Source organism: Artemia franciscana, chromosome 2, assembly GCF_032884065.1.
Source record: "Artemia franciscana chromosome 2, ASM3288406v1, whole genome shotgun sequence".
NCBI lineage: Eukaryota > Metazoa > Arthropoda > Branchiopoda > Anostraca > Artemiidae > Artemia > Artemia franciscana.
This window is the reverse complement of record NC_088864.1, coordinates 55,297,474-55,310,011: the sequence shown is the minus strand read 5'-3', so window position 1 is coordinate 55,310,011 and position 12,538 is coordinate 55,297,474. Positions and strand designations below refer to the sequence as shown.

Genomic DNA, 12,538 nt, shown 5'->3' with positions numbered 1-12,538 from the left:
GTAAATAATTGTAACATATCCTAAAATCATTCTTCAATGGATTCAGTTAAATCATCAATAACCAAACATGATTTTGGTTCATTAATATTAAACATATCATGTGCCCTATGAATTTTTTGTGTCTGGTGTTGTACCCTTTAGTGTATCATAGGACTCTTGCCACACACTAAAGCAATAAAAGATATTTTTTCGGGTTTTTTAAAAAACATTCTATTACAATTCTGAATTATTTTGATTAAAATTTTTGTTTTTCCAGACATTGACGGTGCGCAAAAAAAATGATGTTAATGTAGTTTTAAATTGATACAAGTAACTCTTCTCGCTGTCAAAATACAACTAACCTAACATAACTTGAATCTCTTGAATAGACACTCAAAATTAAATTACATAGTTTCTTTAATGTAAATAAATGCACTACTTATTTACATAAGCACTTAACATAATATAGGAAAAACATAATATAGACGCTGAAACATATTTACATAAAATAGACAGTTGAGTGTATTTGCCTGAACATTAAAAAACGACATAAAAAAAGCAGTTGGACATACCCCCGGGTGGTGAGGCAGTGTCGGGTCGGAAGGGGCGCAACAGCCATGGCAGGGTGAACTGGCGCAATGGTCTTAGAAACCTAAAGTGGTACAATATTAAGGGCCTTGTAAAACATTGATTTCGCTTTGCACAAATATATATATATATATATATATATATATATATATATATATATATATATATATATATATATATATATATATATATATATATATATATATATATATATATATATATATATATATATATATATATATATATATATATACAAACAAACAAATATAAATATTGTAAACATGTTATAAACATTACATATAAAAATACACGCTGCTGAGCTGGAGACTGAGAAATGGGGACTGTTGGAATATATTCTGAGAAAAAAGGGGGCCCCTTCCCGTCAACTATTGAGCTTTTTCCAGACCGAGATGCCGTCTGTACTCTATACTTCCGATATGGCCGACAAGGCATTTTTCTCGACGTGAACTGTGTAGTTTTTAAAATTTAAAGAGCGAATAGCCAGGACACTCGCTCTTGGAACTAAATCATTTTATACGCATTATTTATAAACTCTCATATCGAAATTTGTCTTTTCGAGAGCTAAAGTGCTGACCATTTTCCAAATCATCGAATAGATTATCAGTTTTAAATTTTAACAATAATGAATCTGTGTCTCCATAATAAACTTGAACTCTTCCCTCCCCAGGCCGTTGGAGCTTAGACACATTGTAATAAAATTCCAGCATGGGTTTTTTTGGAATTTCTAAAATTGCAATGCCAGCGGTAATGTCTTTATTTAATGCGACGTTTTTTTCTATGTAAGAGGACAATATTGGAGTCTATGATCGTGAACGATATGAAATTCAGATATGCAATTATTCAGGCACATTCTTTTGTGTTGGTTGCAACGTCACAACGTCTCCTATTTTACACACTCTCGCACATCTTATCGACGGTTACATTTAAAATAAACTTAAAGATTTCTTTTTCAACCTTGATTTTTGTCGCAGATACATTACCGACAAAGGTATCAATAAACGTATCAATATATGGCTATTGATCAAATTGGAGGGCTCTATGAATTTTTGTGGCCTTAAAACCATTTTAAAACCATTAAAAGCCAGAATCCACTTTAAAATAATGTGATGTACAACAATATTCTGCTTCGGGTGAAGATCGGCAATTAGCTTTTATTTTGAAGATATCCAATGCACACCCCCACTCTCTACCAAAGATAAATTATAGGAACTTGAATTCCTAGGCACCGGTCTGTTTATGCACTGGAAAACAAAATATTTTACCAAGTCATGAAGTTCAACTGGTATTTCACCACCAATTTCAAAAAACCATGCTTATGGTCCATTTTCCGTAACAGTGTAAATGTCAGGGAAATTCGGAGCAGAGGATTTTCAAACCTTTGTAACTCCCACACAGAAAAGAGAGATGATATATTGGTAATAGATAAAGGGTGCCCAGAAAACTGCATTCCAGGATTCACCGATGTCCAGTCGGATTGGTTTCCAGGATGCGACTTCGTAGAAAACCTACCTTCTCGCAAGGATTTCTCTACGAATAAATGCTGATCCACATCGGTGAAGAGATCGAATTATTTGCTGATTTTAAGGGTTAAATCCATCACCATATGAGGAGCTAAAAAATGATATCCCAAATCCAACCCAAATTCCACGCAAGTTTTACTCGTGTTCTTACAGACAATATCAAACATCGTCAATACATCATTTACCAGATACACTTACATCAATCCTCGTTATTTTTACACCCTCCCTTAACACAAACTTTTGTAGAAAATTTATAACAGGTAGTGGTGCATTGACGATCGTGAAATGAATCATAAAACGCTTCGATGGGTTGTAATTTTTCCTCACGTAGCCGCGGGGGGAAGTCTTAGTACTCATACGTGTATATGCCCTTACACGTTAATATATTATATATTTCGTCCTCTGGACAGAGCTGTTTAAGGAGTTTATCGCTTTTGTAGTACTTGAGTTGACTTTCTGTACTTGAATGAGTTGACTAGGGTATTTGGGGAAGAAACTATAGGAAACTAAAAAACGGATTTTAGTCAAGTACATATTATTATATTCATGTGTTCTCCATTTGAATTCTAAGAGCGGCAACTTCTCAGAAGATTTGGGTATGATATAAGAAAAAGACCGATCTACCCATGCGGCATTTACAACTTAACCTTTCTGCAAACGTACCAACGCTAGCAACATGAATTTCAAATCATAGTTGGAATTGTGCATGTAAACCGGTAGAAGGTATTGCGGTCTAACATTGACATCACATGATTTATGTGCCACCCCCCAAAAGTTACTCCCTCCCGACAAAATTGAACTATTTAAGTGATCATGGTTACGGACTGACACATCCCCACTACCGTCAACAAATTTTTTCTTACATACCGAGCAAAGATCTTTATTTTTAATTGCCAACTCATCTTTTGGTGATAGAGTGATTGGATAGTTTACATTGTGCAGCCGTGAAATTGACTTATTAGCAGTTTTAATATGTGCAACCATAGCTGCTCCTACACAAGCGTCCCAACCAAATATCTTAAATACCTGTACCAACTGCATGGTATTACTCGAGTATCTGTGCCTGTTGGCATAAGAGATCGCAATGGCTTCATGTTCTTCAGGACGATTCTAGTTTGATGGATGTTACACGTACTCGAGTTTGACCAAAATGTCTAACGCCACTTCATCGCTCTGTTGGGCTTATTGGAAAGCGTATCTGTGGTTTCTCTACCGAATGCCAGAAGTCTTTCCATCTTTGGTCATTTCTGTTTGTCCCTTGTTTGTAGCTATCAAAGTGTGTCTTTATTTCTTTCTTTTTTGTTTTTTCTTGATTTTTACTCTGTCTTTTTCTGGGCTTTATGCCCAGTTTCTTGTGATGGATTATAAATAAAATGATGATGATGATGAAACTGCGAGATTGCATTGTAGCCTGAAACCGTCTCCACGGACTGACACCCATGAAGCTTGCAGTGTCTCAAGTGGCTTTTAAATTTTTAATTCGTTACGGAATCTAGACAGACACATTTGACAATACTAGAACGGTCATACCTTTATTATATTTTGAACCCTCACTTTAAGCCCGACTAATATTGATAGTTTGAAAGAAATATCCAATTACATCAGGCTCACTGTTAGGCTTGTAGAGAAGCCATACCCAGTGTCTCACTGATTCAATGGACAGAGCCCTTACTGAATATAAAACCTCTCTTTATTTTTAAGTTCACCCCTCTTCATACTCTATACTATACTGTAACACTGAAACCCCAATCTTTAAATGTTCATTTGTGCTCTCAAAAATGCATTTCCCCATGAGTGTTACAGGATATTGCCCATTTAAACAGTTAAAATCAACCTTAGGAAACTCTACCCCTCCACACCCCCATTAACCGCCAAAGAGTTCAAATGTGTATTACTAGCATCATCTCCGTAGGGTTTATGCCCCACGACAAGGACTGAATATTTAAAGCACACTAAGCCCGTATCGAACCGAAAGCGTTGTACCCCTCCCCTGGCTCTCGAATCTACAATATATTCAATTCATTCCTCCCGCCTCTTAAAACAGATTCTTTTCTAATGTTTTTGGCATTTAAATCTAAATTTTCAATAAATAAAACCATTGACCCCCTCTCATTTTTATTAAAATTTTCAACCCTTATTCTACAGACTAAACAACAGTCCCTACTCCCCTAATCACAAATGTGATTTTCCAGAAGTGCATTAATCTTGCTGACGTAGGAGCGTGCTATGTCTACTAGATCCGTATGGATACTACCGCTCGTAAGAGTGTTGAAGGGGTTTCCAAACTCAGCTCTAAAAACATGAATATTGCGCAAACCAGCATCAGCTAGATACATTTCAGGTAAAACAGAGGGTGCTCCGCCACCACTTTGTTCTGGTTCCCCCATATCACCTCGGGGGGAAGAACAGCTGTTCTTCCAGCACCCTAACAACCTCGATGGGTGGCACTTGATATAACAGATTGTCTTCAAACTCAGCGTCGAGACCGAGATCCCTCTAGATCAAATCTATCTAGAATACTATTCTAGATAGAATACTATTCTACTATTCTATCTATATCGAAACTATTTAGATCAAAGTTGGGGAAAGTATACTAATAGGGCTCATCCCTTCATACTATAATCCCCCTCAAGTTCACTATTCCCTGGTGCCGTACATGAATTTACACAGATTTTCGTTGGTAATATTGGTTTGTGAGCCTTAAAAATTAATAAGGGCTTATTAGCACATTGAAACACATATTTTTTCATCCTGTGAAAGAATTTAAATTAGTTTAAAAAGAGAATAGAATACTTAAGTGTGACCCATCTGTTGCATTGAGACCACACTACTATTAAAGAATTTAACGAATATAAGTTATACATAAGTTGACCCATCGGGTTTATAGCCCCTCCCCCCACACTACCAGTTGAAAATTGAAGATCAGAAATTTTCATATAAGTGGACCTTTTGCACCCATAGACCCCACACTATGAGCTATAAATTTAATGATCAGAAACAGTCACATAGATGTGGGCAAGTTGTCCCTTTACGCTTCAGTTATTATAATGTTCTAAAGACTCTGAAAAACTTACGAAGTGAGAGGCTGTGTCCATCGTTGGGGCTGCAAAGAAGTCTCGGCAATCCATGATCCATTCAGAGAGAACATTTTCGGGGGCCTTGAAAAAGAATCAACGTTTTTTATTCTGTTAAAGTGTCTTATGATTTTAAGCTGTGAAAATGTGAGGCTACTCGAAGCCTTTATTAGGCTCATAAGAATTTTAATCTAAGGATCCTCAAATCCCCCTCCTTTCAAGAGTCTAGGTTTTCAACACTAGAATATATTATTTCTAGAATCAACCAAATACTAGTTATTCCTTCTTTTCTAACCTGAATTTAATCTCTTAGTTTTAGCATTTCCCTGCGGTCTGCCCTCAAAACTATTGACAGGAGGCCTTCTAAGTAAACTAGAAGGAATTTGTTACTTTTTAAAGATTGGTCATATTATCAGTGTTCTTAATAGTTTACAGAAAAATTCAGTTTTTAGCGTTAAATTATAGCGGAAAGCCCTTAAAGCCTTTATTAGGATGACAAGAATGGATTATTTTTAGGATAGGACAATACTATTAAAGCTCCTCTCAGCAGTGGCAAACAAGGTTCCCAACATCCAAGTTATTTCTCCCTTTGATAGTCTGAGCAAAAATATACCCTAGCTAGAAAAAATGGCAAGTTTTTCGAGAAATATCAAAGAATTTACACTTACATTAAGATCACCAGCTTGCGTGTGGAGGGCCGAACGTGGCGCATCTAGGCCTTGCATAGGTAACGTAGAAGGTTCGAAAGCTTTACTGGCATTGGGTTAGGGAGCCAAAAGAGTAGCATCATAGCCTTGTATGGGAACCGTTGGTCTCGATAGGCTGGCACAGACTATGACACTAGGTCTTGAGTAGGCATCATTCTCCCTGTTTTGCTGGTGGATCTTCGCTCTATAGGGCACTGGTTCTTGTCTCCTCATCACACGCCCTTGCTGTTCTTGGAAGAGGAGAAATTTGTTCAAATGCTCATTTAAAAAAATTAAATCTTACTTTTCATGAAGTGAAAAAATATGTCTTACGGAATATAATTTTTTTATAAAAAGACTTTTATGGTTAGAAAGAACCAGAAATAACCCTACTGCACCCCTACCAATCTTGACGGTTGGGTATGGGTTTCAGAAAAAATGCCGTAATAACATGGGACTATCGATTGCAATTGATGTGTAAATGCCTTTCCTCTTTGAGGAATTTAAACTTTATTAGCCTTAGTAGGGCTGAAAAATTTGAAATAGTGAATATCACAATGGTTGCTTATGTTTTTATTCTCTCTACAATACAGTAAAGGAAAACATTTGAGCTATAAAAATTTTATGCAAGGGTGTTAAAATATAATAGAAGAGCAATCTGAAAAATGGCCTGGTGCCTACCTGCTTTCTCCCCTTCTTTATCACTGTCAGAAACCCTCCCTCTCCAACTCAATTTAATATACGTGTATTTAAGCGTAGATGTTGTTTTCACAAGAAACTTTTTCAAAGACAAGGCTCTAAAACATTTGCCATTATTCACCCGTCTGAAAATTTAGTGCTTTAATTCCTGGCCAAGAATTCAAAATCCAGATCACAATTGAGGATACACACTTTGGTTTGGATCCGAGTACATTGAATTATATCTATATCCTTAAAGAGCGATAAAATAAGCCTGGTACTTGCTTCAAAACACCTTCCTATGACAAGTCTGTAGCCCCATTCCCATTTTCCTAACCTCATCCCCTTTTTCAAGATAGTTAAAAGTAGATAAACTTGAATTTGATGAGAAATACATATATTAAAATATACTACTACTACTACTAATAACTCACTGCAGCACCAAGCCGCCTGAGGCCAACACAGCTACGCACGCTCCTCCTCCAACCTAATCTATTTAAAGCCTCCCTCTTTACACCCTCCCAGGAAGTTCCCATTTCCTTTAAATCCTTATTTATGACATCCTCCCAACCCAGACAAGGACGACCTGCTTTCCGTGTAGCCCCAGACGGTTGGCCAAAAAGGACAATCTTCGGTAATCTGTCATCCTTCATCCGTAGAACGTGGCCTAGCCATCTCAACCTTGGAAAAAGCCATACAATCAAAAAACTTTGGGGTTACAACTGACACTATAAATGGAGGAAGAGGCTCTCAAATATTTCGATATGATTATCAGAAATAAACTTGTTTGCTATTTTTTATTACAATAAAGACAGAGTGTTACCCGTGCCCTCATTTAGAGCATAGATAAAATACATTTTTAGGAGCCTTTCACACTAAAATCAATGATTATGTCTAACCATGGTACTCCAATTTGCGATTCACGTGTAATAACACACTGCTCAAATTTGCAGGCTGGTAAGAACTCTTTCACACAATTATCAGAAGAGCAGCTCATTGGTAAAAAGTAAGCCTTCACACCATTAATGGTTTAACATATAATTTCTTTTATTTCTTTTTTAACAACCTGCTTCAATTAACAGAAAAGTAAATCGAAGTTGCAGACGGGGGGTAAAAGTGTATATTTTGCGAGAAAATTAGGCTATTCTGTCATTTTGATAATGTTGTAATAGCAGGAGGGAGGGGTTTTTAGATTTTTATCTAATACAGAGAATTACAGTAGGTTAAATTTGGGTGTGCATACCTTATTAGTGGGGGGGGGGAGGATTTAGACAGAGAGACTTACCAGCATATAAGCAGAGGTCCAATCCTTTTTCAAATTTCTATGGGAATCCATTTCTTAGAATGACGCGACATATTCAAGACTGGTGAAATTACCGTTCTAATACCCGTTTTTATTGCCCTCGGGAGATAATAGAAAATTACTCAGTTCCCGTTAGAAGAACAGCGGCTGACGCTTCTGTTTTCCTGAAAATAGTGGGATACCGACATGCCTTTGTCCATATGAAAATTAATAGTCTATCTTACTGTTCTCCACATAGTGTGAAAATCCTCTGTTTACTGACATGAAATGTCGGAGAAGCATGAAAATATTGGGTGATGTAAGGACCATGCCCTTATTTGATTGAGAACCCTTGCAGGTTTTAAAAAGGAAATTCTGATTCGGCGGAGGCCTGAACGTTTTTTTTCTAAGGACTATCTATTAGGTAACAATCTTAGAAGTCCTAGAGTAACGAAACCCTGAAGGCTTTTTAAAGAATCAAAGAAACAATTAGGTAAGACCCAAATAAATCCTGATTTAGTTGGCCCTGAAGGTTTTTGAAAGAATGAAAGAAACCATTAGGTAACGTTTGCATCTTGGCAAACGGATCCTGAAGGCATTTCTATGGTCCTCGCAGGTTTTTCGAACACTCCCAATTATGTAACAACCAAGCATAACAACCAAAAGTAAACGCTCCCTCTTATGTATGAGACACCTGCATCTCGAATATAATTGATAACGTCTGCGTCTTAAAAAAGTTCCTCAAAAAGTGTCCGGATCGGGATTCAAAGTTCCAATTGTGTTCCAATTCCTTAAGAATAACCCCTGAATCATAAATACTGTTTAATTAAAATAAATAGCTCTTTTGAAAGTACTAAAAAAAACTTTAGCGTAAAGAGCAATGTACTGACGAAGGGGAGAACCTCCTCATATAAGTAATAATTTCTGATCTTTTTAATTTTTAATGTTGCTCCTCACTTTCAGTCAAAAAAAATTATTTAATTTCTGATAGTTTTTAAAATAATGCTGGGAATCCCGCGTCCCCTTCATGAAAAATTCATTTTCCCGAGGAAAATTTCTCCATAAGAAATCCTCCTACGTAGGATTATAATCCCCCCCCGCACCATAAAAAATCTCCCCAGAAAACGTCTGTATACTTCCCAATAGGCATAAATATATTTAAACAATGAGTAGTGTTCATGGCTTGTAGCCCTTCTCCCCGGGAGTGTAGGTAAGTCATCCTCAAAGAAATAATTAATAAAATTTTCGATTATGCTGAATAAAACGGCTATCTCAAAATTTTGATCGGATGACTTTGGGAAAAAATGACCGAGAGAGGGGGCTTAGTTACCCTCTAATTTTTTCGGTCACTTAAAAAGGGTACTAGAACTCCTAATTATCGTTCTAATGAGCCCTCTCGCTATATTCTAGAACCTCTGGGTCGATCCTATCACCCCTGGGGGGGGGGAAACAATAAGAAAACAAATAAAAACGCATCCGTGATATTCCTTCTAGCAAAAACTACAAAATCCACATTTTGAATCTAATGGTGTGATTATCATTAAAATTCTATGAATTTTAGGGTTTCCCTCCCCCTTTTTTGAAAATAAGAAAAATAAGATGATTTCGAAATATTTGAAATCATCATGAAAATCCGATTCTTTTGATGTGTCTATTGGCGTCAAAATTCCGTTTTTTAGAGTTTCTGTTTCTATTTATCCGGGTCGCTCCTTACTTACAGTTCGTTACCCACGAACGGTTTGGAAGACCTCCTTATGCAAAAAGAAACTCACTGTAATTTATTTTGATTGATAATAGCATAGAATAATTTGTTGGCATAAATCTACGACAAGATATGCCGAACAAAATAAAAGTACACTGAAGTTGTTCTGCGAAATGGATTAAAAAAACTTTTTTTCTTTTCACCGAGTAAAGCTCAGTTGCCGAGAATGATTAAAAAAGTCTTTATTATAATCTATTTTACATAGTTCGAACTTTTGGACTCTGAAAACAGGCGTGTGATGTTAAACATCGGGTACCAAAAGCCACCCTATCAAATGTGTATTTCTTACTATACAGTCAACATGTTTCGATCGTCACGAGAATGTATCTTACGGTTTTCTTATGTGTGTAGTCCCAAATGGTCTACTGACAATTTACAAGTAAATACAGAAGTGGATCCAAGAGGGCCTGGTCCCAAAAAGACTTTTCTGGCACCCTTATTCTGTTTTCTCCTTTTTTACTCTTTTTTAAGTAAATTTCTCATTAGAGTCTAATATTGGCTCTCTCGGATATTCCATAAGATTTTCCCCTAGATCCGCCTTTGGATGAACGTACCTACATCCCGTTTTAAACTTTGTCAAACTAAGTAAACCTAAAAGATTAGAAAACTTCCAATATATAAAAATTAAGTGTCCCTACAGACATGTGGATTCTTCTTGATTTCCCCCTCTGTCAATTTATATTATTTTTTTATGGACTAAACCCTAAGAGCTTTCATGACTGTAAAATCAAACATATTTAAAGATTAAATGTTACAAAAACAAGAATCGATTGCGCTTTTTGTCATGTTTACGACCGAAGGGTGTTATTCAGGTTGTTTTTGAGAAGACTTGTTCTTATTTTGTAAAACTTGCAAAATGAAGTTCGTTTATATGTGGGGCTTAACTTGTTTACGTCTACAAAAGTTGTTCATTTGGGGACGGAAGTTTTGCTAGAGAAAGGTATTAAATTAGATCCCTAGAAAAACATTGTAACTTCTCTCTGTTGAAGTTAGAGTAGAAAACTTGATCTAGTCGACGCAGGGGGACACTTGCGCTTATCATTTGACTTGGAAAACAGTTTAATTGGATTTAGCTTAGCGCTTGAGAATACTTGAAATTACTAATATTTTGAAAACAAAATTTATTAAATCCCTTGACTGAAGTATCAGTTATAATTAACAACAAAACTTCATTAAGTTACAACGCATAATAGCTTTGTAATTTCTGAGGAGCATCTGTTTGTTAGTTAAAGTTAGCTAAATGAACTTTGAAGGTAGTATACAAGGGTGGGCTTTCAAGCCTTCCTCTATCCTTCTAGAAATCTCATGATTCAATAATTTGTCCCGTAATATTTATTTTCATTTTCGTGTAAGTGTGGTATAGGGCAATTTTTGGGGATGTTTTTGTTGTTGGGTTTTTAGGGGGGGTGAATGTTGTGTTTTTTGTTTAAATGAGAGAGATTGATTTGAAGTTTGAGTTAATTATGGTTATGTTGTGATGGAATATTTTTACTTGTTTCTGCCCTGCGTCTACAAAACTGTAAAGTTTTTCTTGGTGCGGCAGCATTTTTTAAAAAGATGTGTTTCGGTTTTGTCTGTGAAGAAAATAAATGAAATAAATTTAAAAAATAAAAAAAAATAAAATTTGTTTTTCTGCATTTTTCAAATTTGGTCCTATCCCCAAATAGGGAAGATTCTTCCGTTCCTGTCTGATGCTCCAATTAAGTTGCAAAAATGTAAAAAAAAATTTTAAATTTAAAGAATAAACATGATTAATTTTCTTCATAGTCGATAGAAATTTACTTCCGTCTCCCCACTTTTTGGCAACTACCTCCGCTCGCTGGTACCTTCTGCCTTCGCCAGTGACGGTCTTGGATCTTTGACCTTCTGAAATAGAGCCTGGCCTAATATTCCGCTGCTCAGTTGGCTCGGTAAGGTCGGCAAAAATAGCCTAGTATCAAGTCTGTTCTTTTTCATGAGTTTGTCATAAGTTTGTATTCTTTAGATATGTATTGCCCTTGGAAACCTTTTCTTTTCCCTGGCGAAGCCCTTAGTGCTCAGTTTCAGTTTAAAAAAACTTTAAAAGTTGTATTTAGTCTCAAAAATCAGTTTTAGTCTTAAACTTTCTATCCCTAGTAAATGGTTATAATCGACTGGATGAAAATCGACATGATAGGGTGAGAAGCAGAAAGCCAGTTTTATTTCAAAATGTACGCCACCCTTAAACTATCTTTTAATGTATTACCTAAGGGGGCTCATGCGACATCCCAACATACCGAAGGATGTTTTTTTTAAGATTCAGCTTTTATCAAGGATCGCACATTCTTTCTTGAAAATCACTAATATTATATCGCTTGCAAATGAGGATAATCGACTTAATGAAAAGAGCTTATAATTTTTGAAGTACGTGGATATCAATAGACCATTCTGCAAATTTTAATTTTCTGCCAGAATTTTCAGAGAAGGGGGACGATAAAATGACACTTGAAATGAACTATTGAAATTGGTTTAGAGTGAAGTGGTTTATTTCCTGGAGAATATTACACTCTTTTACACAAAAAGGGGACATTGTTGACCTAGAATCTATACTGGCAGAAAACAGTAAAGTACATATTTCTTAAAAATAATTTAGCAATATCCACTTCTTTTTAATAGTTATATTAAATTCTAGGATGAATGCAATTTTAGGAGAACGAAGGGCCACTACTTGCCAAAGCAGGATGGTAAAAGTAGAAAATGAGCAATCATTTTTGTTGGCACACCTATCTGCTTGGCTTTATTGGTTCAAGGTTAGAGGGAATAGCCTACGGGTATAAGTTTTGCCAATGTGTGCAGGCAAATACCAGTATTTAGGAAAATACATCAATAAAAATCTTGAAATTAAATCAAGCAGTGGTATCTTTGAACTTTACTTTGGTCAGTCCTTGGATTATTTAGACAAATTATAGGATCAGCCAATCGAGAGGTGG

General features: G+C 36.0%; 1 long non-coding RNA gene across 1 annotated transcript; it reads right to left on the bottom strand.

The window, feature by feature from the left end:
- Positions 1 to 335: 335 nt before the first annotated feature.
- LOC136043794 (uncharacterized) lies at positions 336 to 6,213 on the bottom strand. Its single transcript, XR_010621723.1, has 3 exons — positions 5,851 to 6,213; positions 5,183 to 5,266; positions 336 to 631 (listed from the first exon to the last, which is right to left on the bottom strand). It is a non-coding gene; the product is annotated as an uncharacterized LOC136043794 (long non-coding RNA).
- Between the last annotated feature and the right edge of the window lie 6,325 nt (positions 6,214 to 12,538).